Source organism: Pseudorca crassidens, chromosome 15 (assembly GCF_039906515.1).
Source record: "Pseudorca crassidens isolate mPseCra1 chromosome 15, mPseCra1.hap1, whole genome shotgun sequence".
NCBI lineage: Eukaryota > Metazoa > Chordata > Mammalia > Artiodactyla > Delphinidae > Pseudorca > Pseudorca crassidens.
In genome coordinates this window covers 71,413,941-71,434,559 of record NC_090310.1, presented here as the reverse complement: position 1 = coordinate 71,434,559, position 20,619 = coordinate 71,413,941, and the positions used below count along the sequence as shown (strand labels likewise).

The following is a 20,619-nucleotide window of genomic DNA, read 5'->3' as shown; positions in this document are numbered from 1 at the left end:
ACTATAAAACTCCTCACTACCCTCTCTAGGTCGGGACACACAGTTTTGAGAGTCTTAGCCCACTGTGGCCCCCTTTGCCTGGCAAAGCAATAAAACTATTCTTTTCTACTTTACCCAAAACTCTGTCTCTGAGAATTAATTCAGTGTTGGGGTAAAGAGGCTGGATTTGGTTTCAACACCTGGACACAGATGAAGAATCAAGTAGGTCTTTCCTGAATGGGCAGAAATGCTCATTCCCAAGGGAGAGACGGAATGTGGAGGAAGGGATCTGGGGTGGAAGGTCGGGCAGGAGAGAGGGTGTAGGGCACTTTTCTTCTAACTACCTTGCTGTCTTAGACCATAAAAGGGACCCCCCAGCACACACCCCAAGCCCAGCATCTCCACAGGCACCACCAGAAAAATGGAGGATTCCAGAGAGCACAGTTTAAAGACAACTAAACAGAACCATCCCTGGATGGCCCCCCTCCAGCTCTGACATTCTGAGAGTTTAACAAGGAAAAATATTCAGCTAAAATCACTGGCATGGTTAGGTGGTGGCTTAGCAATTCCTTTTCATGAAATTACTGTCTCTCTAAAGCGCAAAATATCTTTCTGTGTCGGAACTCTGATCCACTCTTAAGATGAGGTGATCTTCAAATCTTACAATGGCTCTCGTCCCAAAACCCATTCTACAAAAACGGGCCTTGCTGACCAGATTACTTCTCTCCAACACTCGCCCCAATGATCAGAGAATACTGTAATGAGAAGCAGATACTCTGGACTAAGCCCCTTCCCCACCTTGTTCAAGGTCACACACACAGCCCTGTTGCCTGGGAATGGATCTATCATGATGAATGTTGCTGGCCCTGAGAAAGACAAGCAAGGACGTCCACTCATATTCAAGGCCACTCTGTGGCAATGAAGTTCAAGGAAATGGACTGGTGTGGTCTAGTGACTTTCACCCCGTTTCTTGACCAGAGGCTGACTTCTGAACCTGGACCCCAGACTGACTCCTGATGCATCCCAGAATCCTGCCCCCAACTAATCCCTAACTCTGACAAAAGACTGACCCCTCCCCTCCCCCTCCCCCACCACTCATAGACATATTCCCTTGGCCACATGAATCACAGTAAAGGCAAAGATAATATCTGACTCAGCTGTATTTCCTGGATGCCAGAACAGGAGCTGGCTCCGAATAGGTGCTAAATAAATGCTAATTGAACACAGGAAGGAAAAATGAAATGAATGTACGAGTGAATGAATAAATGGGTCCAAGCTGAAAATGGCTCAGCCTAGTCTTCTACTAATATGTTGATTTTTTCAAAGGCCTGGGGCCAAGGAGATGGCCTGCTTTCAAGGTGTCCATATCTCAGGTCCACTCCTGGGAGCTTTATGCTCTCCTCCATGTGACTTATGAATATTCTTGTCATTGGGCTCAGCTGTGCAGTGGGCAGTTCCTCCTGAGCTAAAAGGCAGGCGATTGAACTCATGCCATTGTCCAAGCCCATCGATGCCCACGGCTGAGCTCATTACACCCCTTGTTTTCCAGGGAGTGGCCCTAGAATTCCCCAAATGTGCAGGTGGAAACAGAAGGAATCCTGGTCGTGGAGGAAGACCAGAGCTCTGCTCCCCTCTCTGCCACTAATCCCACAGTGTGCCTGCTCTAAGTCCAGCCGTAAAAGCAGGTGAGTTGTACTGCACTTCTAGCTATACTTCATAATTATCCATGAAAATTTCAAAACTACAGATTCATGGGTCCCGCCCAAGAGCCACTGATGCAGACTCTCTGGATATGGGACCTAGAATCTGGACTTCTTGCATGCACTCAATAAATTGCAACCAATTGCAACCAATGTAATTACCCTCAGAGTCGAAACTTTAATTCAGGGGTTAGAAAATATGGCCAGCAAGCTACATCCAGCCCACCGCTTATTTTTGTAAATAACGTGTTATTGGAACACAGCTATCCCTAGTCATTTACATATTGTCTAGGGCTGCTTTCGCACAGTTGCAATGGGACCATATGACCCACAAAGCCTAAAATAGTTACTATCTGGCCCTTAACAGAAATGTTCAACTCCTGCTGCAATTTACAGGTGCTTCCAGCAGGTAAGGAGGATAAGGTGTCTGACCCTGGCCCAGGTTTTTCAGTAGAGATGAGTAGGTTATCTCTGATCACCATGTAAGACGAAAGGAGGAGTGCTCTGGGCTGCAGGAGCCCCAAGGCTGACCTGTATGGGGATGGCCTTGTTCTATAATGTGGCACTGCCAGGTCAGGGGGAGAACACCTGCAAGATGAGAACCGGATGCCAAGGTGAGCCCGAGGCCCATCTGAGAACCAAGCTCTCGTCTCATCAACCCAAGTCCTGGTGAGGTGAGTGCAGAGGATGGACCCAGAGATGGGTTCAGCTCCTCAGTTTTAAATTCCCACACCCCTGCCCCTGTGTCAAAGGCTTGCCTGATGGGCTAAAGAAGGTGTGGGAGGGGAGAGAGGAGAGAGGGACGCAGCCTAGGGGTAGCCCTTCAAAGCTCCAAATTCTCAAGGGAACCCTCCTACACTGTTGGGAATGTAAATTGGTGCAGCCGCTATGGAAAACAGTACGGAGCGTCCTTAAAAAACTAAAAATAGAACTACCATGTGATCTAGCAATCCCACTCCTAGGCATATATCCAGAAAAGACAAAAACTCTAATTCAAAAGGATACATGCACCCCAATGTTCATAGCAGCACTATTTATAATAGCCAAGACATGGAAGCTACCTAAGTGTCCATCAACAGATGAATGGATAAAGAAGATGTGATATATATATATACACACACACACACACACACACACACACACACACAATGAAATATTACTCAGCCATAAAAAAGAGTGAAATCTTGCCATTTGCAGCAACATGGATGGACCTAGAAAATGTCATACTAAGTGAAGTAAGTCAGACAGAGAAAGACAAATATCATATGATATCACTTACATGTGGAATCTAAAAAATAGTGCAAATGAACTTATTTACAAAACAGACTCACAGACATAGGAAACAAACTTATGGTTACCAAAGGGGAGGGGGGTGGGAGGGATAAATTAGGGGTATGAGATTAACATATATACACTACTTTATATAAAACAGATAAACAACAAGGATTTACTGTAGAGCACAGGGAACTATATTTGGTATATTGTAATAACCTATAATGGAAAATAATCTGAAAAAATATATATATCACTGAATCATTTTGCTGTACACCTAAAACACAACATTGTAAATCAGCTATACTTCAGTTTAAAAAAAAAAAAAGGAGCTCCAAATTCTCAAAAACACAAGTAACTGAACTTGGGACATCACTGAGAGCAACAGGATTTCTAAGGGAAAAAGAGGCCACTTAGGTCAACTGTGGCCCCAGTCATCTGCCTGGTCAGTCATGCTCTGGGCCCTGGGAAAGCAGGTCTAAGTTAAGTCTGCCATCTGCCCTGCACTCAGAGGTAGACCCTGCAGCGTCCACTCAGAGCACTGGGGTCCCCAGGTCTGGTGGGTCCCAGAGGGCCCTCTGGGCACACGTAAGCCCAGGACTGTTCCAGTTGCCAGGCCTCCCTGATGAAACTGTCCGAGCCAGGTCTGGCTTCTTCCTGTCCTTCCTGGCCCACTCAGACGCACCACCCCAGATGTCAGGAAACAAACTACAGTCAGTACTGGGGGTTAAGGCAGACTTGTGTTACTTAAAAATGACTTGAAATGCACACACACACGTCAATCAATGTAATCTGTTCAGCTGGCAAATGGAATGAGGCCTTGGGGAAATTCCAGACTGAACAGATCCCCCAGGAGCTAAACAATCAGGGAGTTGTGTCTGGAAACAGCTGCTTGTACGAAAACATTTGGGAAATGCAGCCTCCCACAAGCAGAAGACACCAGGCCATTTCGACTTGAGAACAACTCTGCAATTTTGCACTCATCCCAGGAAGAAACTGTGACTTAATTCTGATGTGAGTGTCAAGCCATATTTTAATTTTATTCGTACATATGCACCAATGACGGGCCAAGCTGGAAATCCAGAATGTGATCTCAGTACTTAGTGAGCTTCATTTCTTGCCTTCCTCTCCCCAAAATCAGAAGTAGTTTCCCAGCCAGTCCGCATGAGGTCTGACACCCACTGACTGCTGGTCTTAGCCCACCCCTTGCTCCTCAAGCCACCTTCACCGGGGGAGCCTGCCTATTGTCATAATAACCCCCTGAAGGAGGCTCAGGCAATGGTGGCTGAAGACTAGATTCTCCTCATTCTTTTCCTTCCTTGTCTCGCTTCCCCATTTCCCAGTAGTGCTTTCTGGGGCCACCACCCCAAGAAACGACTGCACGCTTTTCTTGTCTGAGAGTCTACTTCTGCAGAAACTCAACTAAGACAGCAGGACTGTAACTGAGCAGGATCCTATGGGGTCTTCCCGGAGCCACACCCCTCCCCCCACCCCACGTCTTCCACCTGCCTCTTGTTTATAGAAAAACCTTAGCCTCTTAGGCCTTCCCAGTTGCAAAGAATAAATTTAATCAGAGAAGTGATAAAATGCAAAAACAAAGGAAGACAGTCAAGCAGGACAAAATAATAATAGTTTAGCCATTAAACAAAGTCAAGGACCTTCAGTTCCTCCTCAAGGGCTGTAGGTAATGTTCTGAGCTGTGTCCTTTGAGCTGTTTTGCAGCTACTGAAACCTCCACCAGGTGGAAGAGGTTCACGGTTTGCTGCCCACGAGCACACAGACCACACACTGCTTAGAACCAGAAGGTTGATGATGTTGACTCCCGATTACCTCACCACCAACCAATCAGAAGAATGTCCACGAGCTGATCACACATCCCACAACCCCTTCCCTCACCCTGTCTTTAAAATCCTGTCCCTGGAAGCTGTCAGGGAGGTCAGCTGCCTGGACTCTTTGCTGGGTGCCCTGCAATTCATGCTGTACTTTCCTTCACTAGAGCCCGGTATCGGTGGAGTGGCTTTATTGCACTCGGGCAAGCAGACTCAAGTTTTGTTCAGTAACAGGACCGTGTCCTCCTCCCACGCCTACCCCCGAGTACAGACCACCAGAATGAATCAGCTGACACCCTCTGCTGTCTGTAGGGCTTGGGGGGAGAATCCGGGCTGTGCTCAGAGTGAGTGATGAGCCAGGACCCTCAGACTATGGGCCCAAGCCTGTCCATTGGTCTCGTTGATGAAGCTCAGATGGGACCAGTGCCCCTCCCAGCATCCTGGAGATAATCTCCAAGCCGCTCCCGTGTAAGGCATTTACAGCAACCCTGAGAGCTCTCTTTCTCCCATTTAGTTCTCAGCAGGTAGCATCAATGCTGCTTTTCTCTTCTTAGTTGAGTCAGTGTTTCTCCACAGGGAGTGCTATTTTCATAAATTTGTGGTTTTGGATAGCCCATGGTTCCGGGCCCTGGTTTTGACTTGTAACAGCCAGTGGGTCCCTCTCGGGGGCACAGCGACTCAATCACCGGCACAGCAGCCCCTGTTGCTCCTCCCCTCGACAGGCCGAGTGAGCAGGGAACTTCTCCACCCTCCCACTCCTCTGTGACTCAGAACAGGAGTGGCTCCCCCTGGGCCAGTCAATGTTTCTATGGTTGCACCGGAAATTTCCACGTGGGATGAAAGCTTTGCTATGACTCACACCTTGAGACAGACATCTTCCTTCATTAGGTACATCTGCTGGGCTGCAGTGTGTCAGGCACTGTGGTAAGTGTTGGGGATACAGAAAAGAGGCTGGTGAGGCAAATGCCCCTGGGATCACATGGTCCATTGGGGGAGGCATTCCAGCTCACAGCGGGCTGGGCTCAGCACTCAGAGGCAGAGGGTGGTTGAGAGCCGACTCAGAGCCGGACTTCCTGAGTTCAAAGCCAGTCTCTGCCCCTTACAAGCTTTGTGACCCTGGGCAAGGTACTTAACCTTTCTGAGCCTCAGCCCTTCCTTGAATACAAAAATGGAGGTATTCATGTCAAGTGTGGAGAACAGTGCCCAGCCTTAAAATAGGAATCATTGGCAAATGTACCCACCCTTTGGAAGAGGTCAAGCGCCCAAGACAAGCAGAATGATCCCAGGCAGCAGCTCTGTATGCAAGAAACCACATCCTCAAGAGACCAGGAAAGGGAAGACACCCTCCCACTCAGAGAGCAGTTGCTAAATTCAACAACGACGAAGAGATATGACTGAGACCTACAGATTGGCAGTGGAAATATTCAGGCTGTGCAGGCAAGCACCCCTGGAGTTCTCAAAAATACTTCAGGAGGGGCCCTAGGAATATCTAGAATGCCTGCTCAGTGTGCAGATGGGGGCTAAGAGCTGTTCTGTGAGCAGAAGCTGTAATGAGCCGCCCATCTACAGGCTGGTGGAGGGACGTGGAGGTATCTCAGTTACGACGGTGAGCTAGAGGGAGCACCACACTAGGAACACCAGCCAGACCTCTGCTACTGCTCCCCCGTCAACTCTCAGAGGGATGGTGACCTCCTTCCCTCTCAGAGCTAGACTTCCCCTTCCTAAAGGGTCCCTTGAGCTCTGAAACCTAGGATGGAGAGTCTCAAAGTGATGGGGTGTCAATATCTCTTTGAGATTCTGCTTTTAATTCTTTGGGATATCTAGCCAGGAGTGGGACTGCTGGATTATATGGTAGGTCCATTTTTTATTGTTTTCAGGAACCTCCATACTGTTTTCCATAGTGGCTGCACCAATGACATTCCCACGAACACTGTATGACTTGTTGTCTTCGCTTTTTTTTGATAATAACCATCCTAACAGGTGTGATATGATGTCTAATTATGCTTTTGATTTGCATTTCCCTGATGATTAGCCATGTTGAGCATCTTTTTATTACCTATTGGCCATTGGTATCTCTTCTTTAGATGTCTATTCAAGCCCTTTGTCCATTTTTTAATTGAGTTATTTGGGGTTTTTTGCTTTTGAGTTGTAGGAGCTCCTTATATACTTCATATATTAATGCCTTATCTGATACAGTGTGCAAATATTTTGCCTTTTCACTCTATTGACTGTTTCTGTTACTGTGTAGCTCTTTTATTTTATGTAATCACATTTGCCTATTTTTGCTCTTGTTACCTGTGCTTTTGGTTTCATATCCAAGAAATCATTGTCAAGACCAATGTCATGAAGATTTTTCCCTATGTTTTCTTCTAGTTTTATGGTTTCAAGTCTCATATTTAAGTCTTTAATCCATTTTGAGTTGATATTTCTGTATGGTATAAGTGTCCAATTTCATTCTTGTGCACATGGATATCCAGTTTTCCCAATATCGTTTGTTGAAGAGACTATCCTTTCCCCATTGTGAATTTTTGGCACTCTTATCAAAGATCAGCTGACTGTATATGCATGGGTTTATTTCTGGGGTCTCTATTCTCTTCCATTGCTCCATATGTCTGTTTTTATGCCTGTACCATATTGTTTTAATTGCTGTTGCTTTGTAATATAATTTAAAATCAGGAAGTGTGATGCCTCCAGCTTTGTACTTCTTTCTGAAGATTGTTTTGGCTATTCAGGATCCCTTATGGCTCCATATGAATTTTAGGAGTATTTTTTCTACCTCTGTAAAAAAAATTCCAGTGGGATTTTGATAGGGATTGCATTGAATCTGTAGATCCCTTGAATAGTATGGACATTTTAACAATATTAAATCTTCTGATCCATGAACATGGGATATCATTGCATTTATTTGTCTCTTCTTTATTTATACTCCCATGTACATTGCAGCATTATTTACAATAGTGAAGATGTGGAAGCAACTAAATGTCCATCGATGGATGATAAATGAATAAAGAAAATGTGGCACGTAAATACAATGGAATGTTACTCAACCTTTTTAAAAAGGAAATCCTGCTATATGCAACAGCATGGATGAACCTGGAAGACACTATGCTCAGTGAAATAAGCTAATCACAGAGGACAAATACTGTAAGATTCTACTTATGTGTAGTATCTAAAATAGACAACTTATGTGTGGTATCTAGTTATGTGTAGTATCTAAAATAGACAAACAGAAGCAGAGAGTAGAATGGTGGTTGCCAGGGGCTGGGGGAAGGGAGAAAGTGGGAGCTGCTATTCAATGGGTCATGCAAAATAAACACCTTCTACAGATCTGCTGCACAACAATGCGCATATAGTTGACAGTACTGTATTGTATACTTAAAATTTTGTTAGAGGGTAGATCTCATGTGAAGTGTTCTTACCACAATTTTAAAAGGGGGGGCAAAATATCTAAATAGATATTTCTCCCAAAAAGATAGGAAAATGGCCAATAAGCCCATGAAAAGATGCTCAATATCACTAGCCATCAAGGAAATGCAAATCAAAACCACGATGAGCTACCACTTCACACCCACTAGAATGGCTATAATCAAAAAGGCATATAACACCATGCACTGGCAAAGGTGTGGGGAAACTAGAACCCTCATACGTTGTGGATACAAATATGAAGTGGTGCAGCCACTCTGTAAAACAGTCTTGCAGTTATTCAAAGGATTGACCATAGAGTTACAGTATAACTCAGCAATTCCAGTCCTGGAAATATATACTCAAGAGAAATGAAAACACATATCCTCATAAAAATTTGTACACAAATGTTCAAAGAAACATTATTCACAATAACCAAGAAGTGGAAACGATCCAAATGGCTGTCAACTGATGAATGAATAAAATGTGGTATAGTCATAAAAGAGAACATTATTCAATAAAGAGGAACGAAGTACTGATAATGCTATGATATTGGTGAACCTTGAAAACATTATGCTCTACTTTAAAATGTATATCTCAGAAATAACTAAATTTCCTTGTCAATTGCATTATTATGAACTTTCATCAAAAAAAAACCCATTATGCTCAGTGAAAGAAGCCATTCAAAAGGCCATCTTTTCTATGATTTTATTTATATGAAATGTCCAGAACAGGCAAATCCACAGACATAAAAGCAAATTAGTGGTTGCCTAGGGCAAGGGTGCGAGTAGGGAGGAAGGGGGAGGTACCTGCTAATGTGTATAGGATTTCTTTTTGGAGTGATGAAAATGTCCTAAAATTAATTATGGTGATGACTGCCCAACTCTATGGATATACTAAAAACCACTGAATTGTATACTTTAAATGGTTGAAGTGTATGATATATGAATTATATCTCAATAAAAGTGTTGTTTAAAAAATTCAATGGAATGGGTGTGCTTGTTTAAAAATTAGGATTTCTGGGCCACACAAAAGTGCTTACTTCATGTTGGGGACCAGAAATCTGTATGTTCAGCCAGCTCCCCACAAGATTCCAGTACACTTTGAGAACCACTTGCTCTAGGAACGGGGGAACTTCTTTTTTTTTTCTTCTGTGACTGCAGTTAGGCCCTGGGGGCTGATTTTTTTTGTTTGTTTTATTTTACAGAAGTAGCTTCAGATTCCCTTTAAGAATTCTATTTATGAAACTTGCCTTCAGCCTGGCAGAAGTTATTAAGGTGCTAAAAGAGAGTTTTTATGATTTTAATTAGAAACAGGCAGTGGAGCCCATGTAAAACTTCCCTATTGCCTTGGCAGTAAAGGTCCCTATTCCCTAAAGGAGAGGCCAAAGGACATAGGAAGGCCCTTCTGGAAAGGTAGGAAACCATGATTTGCTGAGAACCTACTGCATGCTAGCAGCTTCAATATACATCACCATATTCATACCCTGTGAGGTGGATATTGTCAAGCTCTGTTTGGTTCAAATAATTTAAGGGTCTAATTCTGAGCCACAAAAATCAGTGACCATTTCACTTATATTTTACTGCATTAAAAACTACCGTAGAACTTAGTGGCATAAGACAGCTCTTTTATTATGCTCATGTACCCTGTGGATCAGGCATTAGGCAGGGCAGAGGGAAGGAGGCTTGCCTGTACTCCTTCATGTCCATGTGTCCTGAGCTTCCTCACAATATGGCAGCTTCAGTATTCTTAGGTGATGGTTGAGGGAACAAAATGTGAGAATCCCAAGAGAACCAGGAGGAAGCTATATCTCCTCTTATGACCTACCCTTGGAAGTCACATATCATTTCCATCGTATTCTACCAGTCATCCAGTCGCAAGGTAAATCCAGATTCAACGAAAGGGGACATAGACCCCAATTCAATAAGAGGACCGTCAGAGAATTTGCAGGCAGATTCTGAGCCGGTATCTGGGCTCCTTGCCAGATTCAGGAAGAAGTGACTTTTCCATAAGAAAAACATCATGTCTTGAATTTTATTATGAACTGTCCTAGTCAGGGGTTCATCACTTTCTTACCTCCCTCAGGGACTAGAATAAAGGGACTTCTGGCCCTGCCCAGCCTCCGAGTTGCTCCTTAGAGAGAGGAGCTAGGAATCAGTCAGAACTCTGAGTCCCAACCTATAACACCCAGCAAGCAAACCAGAAAGCCTGACTCCTGCTGTCTTCCTCTCCTGCATCAAGCCGGGAGCCCCACCCCTATCTCCATCCCATCTTCTCCAGGGCAGAGCCTTATCTCCTGAAAGTCTGCGCTGAGAGATCAAGACTAGGAAGGTGAGATGGAAAAGGGATGGATAGGGAGTTTGGGATTAGCAGATGCAAATTATTATATATATGTATAACTAAATCACTTTGCTGTACACCAGATACTAACACAACACTGTAAATCAACTGTACTTCAGTAAAATAGATTTGTTAACAAAAGACTAGGGGGACTTCCCTGGTGGTCCAGTGGTTAAGACTCCACACTCCCAATGCAGGAGGTCCAGGTTTGATCCCTGGTCAGGTAACTAGAGCCCACATGTCGCAACTAAGAGCCCACATGCCACAACTAAGACCTGGCGCAGCCAAATAAATAAATAATTTTTTCTTTTTAAAAAGGACTAGGGGACTTCCCTGGGTGGCACAGTGGTTAAGAATCCACCTGCCAATGCAGGGGACACGGGTTCAAGTCCTGGTCTGGGAAGATCCCACATGCCGCGGAGCCTGTGTGCCACAGCTACTGAGCCTGTGCTCTAGAGCCGCCAAGCCACAACTACTGAGCCCACATGCCATAACTACTGAAGCCTGCGCGCCTAGAGCCCCCGCTCTGCAGCAAGAGAAGTCACCACAATGAGAAGCCCATGCACCGCAACGAAAAGAGTAGCCCCCGCTCGCTGCAACTAGAGAAAGCCTGAGCGCAGCAATGAAGACCCAATACAGCCAAGATAAATAAATAATTTTTTTAAAAAAAGGACTAGGAAGGTGATATTGGGCATCAGGAAAAGTGCTGAATACAGAGTCAGCAGATAAAATATCAAGCCCTGCCTCCCTTGATACTAAAAGGTAATGGCCATGGGTTTTTAGATGGTCCACAAGGATCCACTGTCACCCAGAAAAGATGACTGACAATTTCCCAGGATAATTCACCAAGTGTAGCTGTCTAATTGTAGCCCCGATTTTCAGGATCTTGTCCTTGGCCACAACTAAATGGTGTGGCCATCCCTTAAGGCTAGACTCACATTCACCAAGCTTACAATAAGCTGATGCATATACCCAAGTGCTAACATTTAAATTCACCACGAGAAGTGCAATGGCTAAATCATCCATCATCTATCCATAGAGAATCTGTAAGGGAGGCCAGTTCATCACCAGACAGTTGTCATGTGATGTGGGCTCAGTGCAAGTGGAGCTGGCTATGTGACCAGGATAGGCGACAAGCTGGATAGAGAGAGCCTGATGGTCTGTCTCCCAAAGAGGTACTTATCTCAGTAGCAAACTCTCTGACAGCCCGGACAGCAGTCCCCCAGTGGGGATCACATATCCTCAGCCAACAGCCTCCAGGGCTCCCTGTTTGCAAGACTGGGGCTGATTCTAGTCCCCCACCCCCACCTTACCCCACCAAGTTAACAGACATGGCAGTGTCACCCGTTGGGCTGTACCAAAGATCTTTTCCCACTCCTGGTCTAAATGACATTATGTATTTAGGGCAACTTCCCAAACCGGTGTCTCTTGACCTCAGCAAGTTATTTTTTCACACCAAGCTTCCATTTTTCCACTGGAGAAACTAGGTAGGGTGATGTAAGAATTAGCTCACAAGGCACATCGCAGAGCCTGGCTCACAGGAGGCACTCAGGAAATGGCAGCTGGTAATTCTATGTGATACATGAATGATGGTGTCAGATATCCCAGCTCAGCTCAGGGAGGGCTGGCCCCTAGCTGCCGTGATGGCCCCAGAGGAACTGAGTCCCTTATGCATATTTCCGTGGCTGCAGGCAGAGCCAGGCGTCTTGGGTGCACCCCACCCCATCCCCCTACCTGCCCCCGGACACACACACTTTCATGTGACAACCTTTTCAATGTGTACACATAACCAGCAGTGTTCTTCCTCAGCTTAACAAAACAAATTGGTCAAGAGTCAACACAGGTCTTAATTACAGGCTCTGCACTGGAAGACTGATGGTGGAAGATGAAGAGGGAAGCGCAGGCCCTCGATGGGCGCCTGTAATGAGGTGTCACTGGTCCCCACAGTAAGTCATTTATAAACATGGTCTCCCGTCTGCGGCTGTCAGCATCCCCGACAGAGCTTAATGAGCTGCTTCTTCCTGCCCCGGGGTTAATGTCAGAAGCTGATCATGTTTTCTGTTGCAAGAGGCACTGCCTGGTGGTGAATTTCATCTACAAATGTCCCCATTCTCTCAGGAAATGTATTTTCCCCAAATTTTTGGCAGGTATACACACTGAATTTCCCTCTGGGGCCTCTCAACCTCCAGAAAGTGCCGTTGCTGGATTCTCCATTTGCAGCCTCTTTCCTTGGCTTGGGTGGGTTCAGGAGAAGAGTCCGTCAAGCCTGGAGTTTGGGTCCTGGAGTGAGGTGGTTAAAAAGGGAGCCTTAGGGCTTCCCTGGTGGCGCAGTGGTTGAGAGTCTGCCTGCCAGTGCAGGAGATGCGGGTTCGGGCCCTGGTCTGGGAGGATGCCACATGCCGAGGAGTGACTAGGCCCGTGAGCCACAACTACTGAGCCTGCGTGTCTGGAGCCTGTGCTCCGCAACGAGAGGCCGCGACAGTAGAGGCCCGCGCGCCGCGATGAAGAGTGGCCCCAGCTCGCCACAACTAGAGAAAGCCCTTGCACAGAAACGAAGACCCAACACAGCCAAAACTAAATTAATTTTTTTTAAAAAAAGGGGAGCCTTGGCATCTGACTATGCAGGTTTGGATCCTGGCTCTTCTATTCACAAACTAGATGACCTCTCTCAGTTTCCTCATCTGTAAATTGGGAGCAATGAGAGATAAAAGAAGGCCCTTCCATCTGGTGCAGCAGCACGGTGTGCTGTGTTTCACCACACTGGCTCTAACCAGCTGAGGCTAATAACCACCTATGGACTTGGAGAGACCCCAGATCAAAAGACCATCCACAGACCTAACTGAAGGCTCTTTCTTAACCAATACACAGTGAGACTTACATTAACTGACCATGTACAAAAGCCAATGGACTCATTCCGTCCAATCCGGGTGCAAATGGCAACTCTTAATTAACATAGTCACAATGAACCTCCCTTCCCTAGCACATAAAATTCCCTGACATTTTCCCTTCCAGAAGCCACTCGATGAATTTCCTCCACTGCGTGTCTTCCATTGACTAATAAATAAGTAAACTTGGTACTCAACCTTCTAATCACTGAGATAGCCTTTGTTTTTCCTTTAACAGCACCTCCCTCAATAAGAGTACTTTCTCATGTAGGCAAAATAAGGCTCCCCAAAGACGTCCATGTCCTGCTCCTCGGGATCTGGGAATATGGCAAGTCACCTGACAAAGGATAATTAAGATTGGCAGGTGGAATTAAGCTTGCTGACCTGCTAATCTTAGGATAAATAGATTAGCCTGGATAATCCTGGTGGACCCAATGTAATCATAAGCATCTTTAAAGGGGGAAGAGGGAGGCAGGAGAGAACCAAAGCATTGGCAGCTGAGACGGACTCAACTGATGTTGCTGGCTTTGAAGATGGAAGGGGCCATGAACCAAGAAATGCGGGTGCCCTCCAGAAGCTAGAAAGGGCAAGGAAATTAATCTCCCCTAGAGCTTCCAGAAAGGATGACAGCCCTACCAACACCTTGATTTTTGCCTAGTGAGAGTCAGACTCCTGAGCTCCAGAACTGCAGGATAATAAGTTTGTGTTGTTTTAAGCCATTATGTTTGTGGTGGTTTATCACAGCAGGTGTAAGAGATGAATGCAGGTATCCCCCTCATGAGGTTTCTGGTGAGCTCTTACAGGTAAAGTGCTTAGACCATGCCTGGCAAATCCTAAGTGTTCGATTAATATTACTATGATTTTTAATAATGCTGTCAATTTCTTCATTATAGAGCTTCTCACCTCCTCCCTCCCTTTGACCATTCCCACAGCTCAGCTCCTGCCAACAGAAGTGAAGGAAGAAGAGCTGACCTTTCCTGAGCACTTCCTGTGACCAGGCACAGTGCCGGGCACCTGGTCCAGCACTTGGCACCTGCCCTCTCAGTGGGTGAGTGTTCTGGAATCACCTTCTCTAGAAAACCAACCAAATCTGGGCCCCAATAATGGTAAGCGCCCAGTTATAAATCATCGGCCATCTGGGGCATCTGAACAAGCATCATCAATTACACTCATCCAACCCTTCTCCAAACGCAAGTATGAGGCACTGCTCTGTTAGGCGTTCTCACATCATCAACTGTCAGGGAAGCTGAGCTGCCCTCGGAGCCCAAGCTGAGCAGGTCCCTGCCTCTTCCCGGCTCCAGAGCTCTTGACTCATCCCCTCCTTTCAGGACCAATGGCCCCATGATTTCCTTATTCATCTGCCTCCTCATTTGACTGTGACCAACTTGAGGACCCAGCCAGTGCCTAGCCCTGGCACAAGTGTGTCAGCAAGTCTTCGTCGCATGAAGGAAGGGGAAGGTATAGATCATTTTTATTTGTTCCTTGAAAAAAAGCAGGAGCTCTCCACAGCAATGCTTAGATTAACAACTTGGGCTTCTCCAAGGTCCTTGCCAGGGCCAGGACCAGGACAAGGGTGAGGCAAGAGAAGAACCCAGGGTGTGAACTTTAAAAAGGTACTCCCTCTCCGGGGCTAACCTGTACTGGGACAAACCCAAGAGTGAGGGCTCTGTACATCTGACACCTTAGATGTCCCAGCCCCGCCCACTGCAGTCAGATACTGCGTCACCAGCCACTGTTACTGGAGCTTGAAGCAAATCTCATTAAACTCCTTAATGATAAATAAGTCAATTGTCCAACATCACTGAAAGATGAAGAATTTAGACTGGTAAGGATATGCTATGCTGTGATAACAAATTAATCCTGAATTTTTAGTGGCTTAACAGAGCAGTTGATTTCCCACTCATGTTCCATGTCCACAGTGGCTCAGCGAGGGAGCTCTGAGTGGTCTAGGGCAGTGACTCTCAAACTTTGGGGTGCAGAAGCATTAGCTAAGACCTTTGTTTAAAATTCAGGTTCTTCATCCCTACCTCCCAAGGTTCGGATTCGGTAGGTCTTGGGAAAGCCCAGGCGTTTATATTTTTTTGCACATTCCCCAGGTAATTTAGATGCAGGTGCTCTGTGGACTGGATCCAGCCAGGCAAACCATTTCCACCTAACAGCTGGGCCCTGCCAGTGCCACATATGGTCTGACCCCAGAGCACTCACGGATCTAGCAAAAGGCTGGGAGTTCGGGTAATCTTCCTGAAGAGGCACAGACTTGGATGGGCTCGTCTTAAGTGGGGAGAGCCTGCCATCACTGGGGATTCTCAGTGGGTAGCTATAGCCCAAGGCATGGAACACCTGTTATAAAGACAACTGTAGCCAAGGGGGGAGGGGGCTACCCATCCCCAGGGAGCCAGACACCACACCACAGACATTTCTGTAAGCCAGGAGGGCTGTGGCACTGGACAGAGCAAATTGCAGCACAAGCCTCTGTGAGTTGGAAACGAATCCAGCATTGAGTAGAGCTGAAAACACTGACAAGAAAGCTGGTCAGTGAGGTGGGGCAATGACCCCCCCAAGGCATGGGAACCCTATTTTGTGCAACTTAGGAAGAAACATTTCATCTCTCAGCAGCTGGTATGAGAAGTCGTTCATAGGAGGGGACTTCTGTACTGAAAAGCAGCTCTGATGGGCACCTTGGGGGTTGAAGCGAGCAATACACCAGGGGTCAGGCAAAACATGGAAATGATTCCAAAGAACACACACACACACCAAAAAAAAAAAAAGGAAGAGGAAGACAAAAGGCCGAGGGAGGCCTCCTGGCAGAAGAATGAATGGGAAGGAATCCGAGTAAGCTAAAAAGTGTCTATCAGGTAGTTTGCTGCATGGTGTGCCGTAAGACCACATCCTTGGTCTCATCTCCAGTGAAATCCCCATTGCTCACTCACATTGGGAAGAGTGGGTTTTCTTTGGGGGAGGGAGGTGGAAGGCTCCCACCTCAGGAGGGCTGAGCCCTTTGTCAAGAGTGCAAATCAGCGGGTGGAGAGCCATCCTCCCTGCTCCACTCTGGGCCACTCTGCAGTCTAGAGGCTCCGGCCCCTCCAAATGGTCTTGGAAGAACTCCTGGGCCTCTCTGAGCAGAGGAAGAAGCAATCACACCTGGAGAAATCACGAAGCAGCCCCAGTGCCTGGCAGGACTGAGAGGGACAGTGATGGTTAACTGAAGACTGTGCCTAACCGATTAGGCTGTGATTAACCAATGAGAGGCGTGCAACCCAGGAAGTGGGCTTGATGCTACATGCAGGCGAGGCAGCCCCTGGAAGCTCTTTAAATATTTGGGGCTTGGAGCTATGCACATGCAGGAAGGAGCTGGGAGTCGGGGTAATTTGGACCATGCCACTAACCTAAACAATCGGCCATGAGAGTAAATGTAATAAGAGTAATAATAATAACTAATAGTAGTTAATGCTTATGTAAACCTACTAGGTGCGGTTGTTTATTAACGTATCCATTCCCACAACAAATTATGATTTAAGTATATTATTGTCACCATTGTATGAAGAAACTGAGCCCAGGGAGAGCGAGTTGCTTAAGGGTGCACAGCCCGCAATAGCAGAGCCATCATTTGAATGTAAGCCGCATGCCTTTGATATCTGTGTTCCAAACCATTGCCCTCTGATATATGTAAAAGTGCTTTATTAAATAAATTGTAAAGTGCTGAGCAATGTTACGTATCACTGGCTCCTGAATATCTAGACAAGAGATATTAAAACGTAAGAAAGCAAAAACCGACCCGTAGCTCTGAAGGACTTTCAGAGAGGTAGAGAAAATTGTGACGTAAAGATACTCCCACCTAGGGCTTCCCTGGTGGTGCAGTGGTTGGGAGTCCACCTGCCGGTGCAGGGGACGCGGGTTCGTGCCCCGGTCCGGGGGGATCCCACATGCCGCAGAGCGGCTGGGCCCGTGAGCCATGGCCGCTGAGCCTGCGCGTCCGGAGCCTGTGCTCCGCAACGGGAGAGGCCGCAACAGTGAGAGGCCCGCATACCGCAAAAAAAAAAAAAAAAAAAAAAAAAAGATACTCCCACCTAACCTGCAGCCTTCCCCAGGTGGGCAAAATCGTTCACCATGCCCAACACAGCCGCCCTGCTTCACAGTAACAATTGCTGTTCTGGGCACTTCTCTTTGGCAGATCAAAAAAAAAAAAAAAAAATCAGTCAATCCTTAGGAATTGCTATGAACCAGATCAAGCATTGTTTATACCCAGGAAGTCACAGAACTGGGCAAAGAAGACAAAATAAGAAGCCTAGAGGGTCAGTTCTGGGCTTTTTCAGCACAGAGAGTCAGTAAACAGAGACAGTCCCGGTTAAAGGGGGAAAGTGAGCACAGACCAATACAGAGGTCACCAGGAGATGCCAGAAAGGAGATGCCAAAAAGAGTAAGAGTTGAGTGACAGAAGCTGAGGGTCCTGTGTGAGCACAGCCAGGAATAACCGCGTCAGCTGCAGGCAGTCTGACCAAATCTGCTGAGCCCCATCCACTGGAAAGCCCCTAGTCCCAGGTGCAAAGGCTCTGCCCAGCATCAAAAACACGGCAGTGAAACGCCTCCTCCTGGTGACTCTAGGCCCAAAGATCAGAACAATTCAAGCTTTGCCTGCACCGTAGCCAAGATCAGGCCCCCTGGAGGCTCGTGATGTGTCCCTCCAGCTCTGACAGGGGAAGGAGATAGCACGGGAATGTCCTTGCATCATGTGAGAAAGGCTTTCCTGATCTCTGTCTGCATTTCATCTTTGTTGATATATTTATATCAGATCTTGATCATCACACTTGCCTACAATTTAGGCTGTTTTCCTTCCAAACACACTAAATACGTGTTACCGCTAAGAAACTGAGTTCTCAATTTACACTGTTTTGCACTCATTTCTTAAAACTTCTTGTGCCATCTCAGTGTGAACCACAAAGCCAACCCTGACGGTACTGCGATCTGGACCACGAGGGAAGCAAGCAGGCATCCACCCCTAAGAGCTCTTTTAGAGATGCTTAGATCTCTGCAGTCATCCTCATGTTCCATAAATGCTAGGAACCACAGAGAAAGCCAAGAGGGGCCTTCGTTCAACTTTAAACAAATCCAGATAAGCAGACCCCAGGCCAACCCATCCCGACTGCAAAAGACCCCAACAGTCTACCACCCTCCCCTATTCCATGCACATGAGACCCAGGACAAAGATGTCCTGTGCGATCTCCCAAGACTGGACCTGCTCACACAGCCCATCCCTCCTGTCCATGACAGGTTTGAAGGTGGCTCTTGTGGTGTCCTCCCCTTTAAGAATGAAGCACTTTGACCTTGACTAGAATAGCAAGAAATCTTCTCTTGAGACTGCGCTCTGAGAAGCAAAGCACTAGGCAGAATGGTCCCAGACAAACCCAGTCTCTGCAGTTAGCTCCCCAGATCATCCCCCTGCACCCCGAAACACAGCAGGACTCAACACCTGGGGGAGGGAAGGGGGTGGGAGCGTCACAAAAGAGTCTGCACTGGAAGAGTTTTCGTGCACTCAGGGAGCCGTGGAAGCGCCTTCCCAGCGCCCACGTGTGAATCCCACACTCCTCTCCACCACTTTCTACTGAGTAGCAGGGCCAGATTCTCCCCCTGGAGCCTGGGTCTCTCCATGTTTGCCTTGGCTTCATTCTCTTCCTGTTCCCACTTTTCTAATTCGCCTGCTTCCATGCATTTGCTGCCACACAGGTGCCCTTCCACCCGGATTCTACTTTACCCGTCCTTCCAGGCCCCACTCAAACCCCACCTTCTCCACAGTTCCCTCACGTATCCCCCAAGCTGGGCTCACTCTTGTGTTTCTGCATCACACCTGGTACTCCTACTGGGATTCTTCATTACCTGGGGTATAACTTTTCATGTGCTTATAAGAACAACCTGTATTCCAGTCCAGGTTCCCCTGACACATAAGCTGTGTCACCTGGGGAAAGCTGCTTTACCTCTCTGATCCTGACTCCCGATTTGTAAAATGAAGACTGTAAAGTCTACCTTCCAAACCGCTGGGGAGATGAAAGCAAATCACATGGATAGCTCACCTAGCACAGCGCCTGGCATGCAAACATTGCCCCGTGAATGTCAGTGAAGCACGATCCTGTAGGGTTTGAGTGGATGGGCTCTGGAGCTGGGCTACCTGGATTGATTCCCTGGTTTTATAACTTTCGAGTTCTGTGACCTTAGACAAGCTACAAGCTACTCATCCTTTCTGTGCCTGAGTTTCCTGCTCTTAAAATGAGAAGAATAGAACCTAACTTGTGAGGCATGCTGGTGATGCAGGGAGTTCAATCCGATGGACGGCTTAGAAGGGTGCGTAAGCGTTAGCTCTTGTTGCTGGCAGCCCCACACTCCCCTCCTGGAAGGCAGGGCCACGCCCCCGACGCCTTAGCAATCCACACCTCATCCAGCATCCCACCTGGTCGCCACAGAGGAACTGAGTCAAACCGCAATCACCTACCTCAATCCTCCTCCAAACCATGCACCTCCAGCCAGCAGGGAAGATTTTGCCAGACGCAGTCAGGTAACACCCACGTCTTCAGTGTCCTTCCATCACCTATCTTCACGTCCCGAGATGGCAGAATCAGAACACTGAGCCGTCTCACTCAGTTGTGCATTCCACAGATGGGGAGAGAGGAGCACAGAGGCCAAGAAATTCCCCTGGAGTCACACAGTAATTACATTTTCTCTCAGCCTGACTTTCCCGGCAGGAATGGCTGCCCTTGTCAGTTTCTTCCCTTCCTGCTCCAGTCCCAGCCCCCGGGGCTTTGCTGGGCATTGCTCACAAACCAGGGGTGATACTTCACGCCAAGCTCGAGTTGCCGGCAGGCCACGGTCAGCACAGGAGAAGCAGAGGTCTTATATGAGAGGCCCCTCCTTCTGGCGGAAGGGCCTCTGTGCCCCTCCCCACATTATCGCATTATTGGCTCCAGCTCTGGGCCCAGCATCCCCTGCAGCCTGGGCTGGCCACAGGCTGGGGGCACCACGATGTGAACGCTGCACCAATTCCTGGCTGGGCGGTGAGCGGCAGATTCACATCTTTCACATCCTTTTACCCTCACAGCCGCCCAGCAAGGCAGCATCTCACTCCTTTCTACAGATGAAGGTGATGAGGTCACGGGGCAGGGGAGGAACTGACTTGATCCAGTTTTCACAGTTCACTCGGAGGTTCCAAGGATCCGTTTATAAGTG

At 47.1% G+C, this 20,619-nt stretch overlaps 1 long non-coding RNA gene across 1 annotated transcript in view; it reads right to left on the bottom strand.

The window, feature by feature from the left end:
• Positions 1-20,272, bottom strand: part of LOC137207851 (uncharacterized) — a 76,017-nt gene extending 55,745 nt beyond the window's left edge. The window contains exon 1 of the long non-coding RNA XR_010935331.1: positions 19,889-20,272. This is a non-coding gene — a long non-coding RNA (uncharacterized lncRNA). The remainder of the gene's footprint in view (positions 1-19,888) is intronic.
• Between the last annotated feature and the right edge of the window lie 347 nt (positions 20,273-20,619).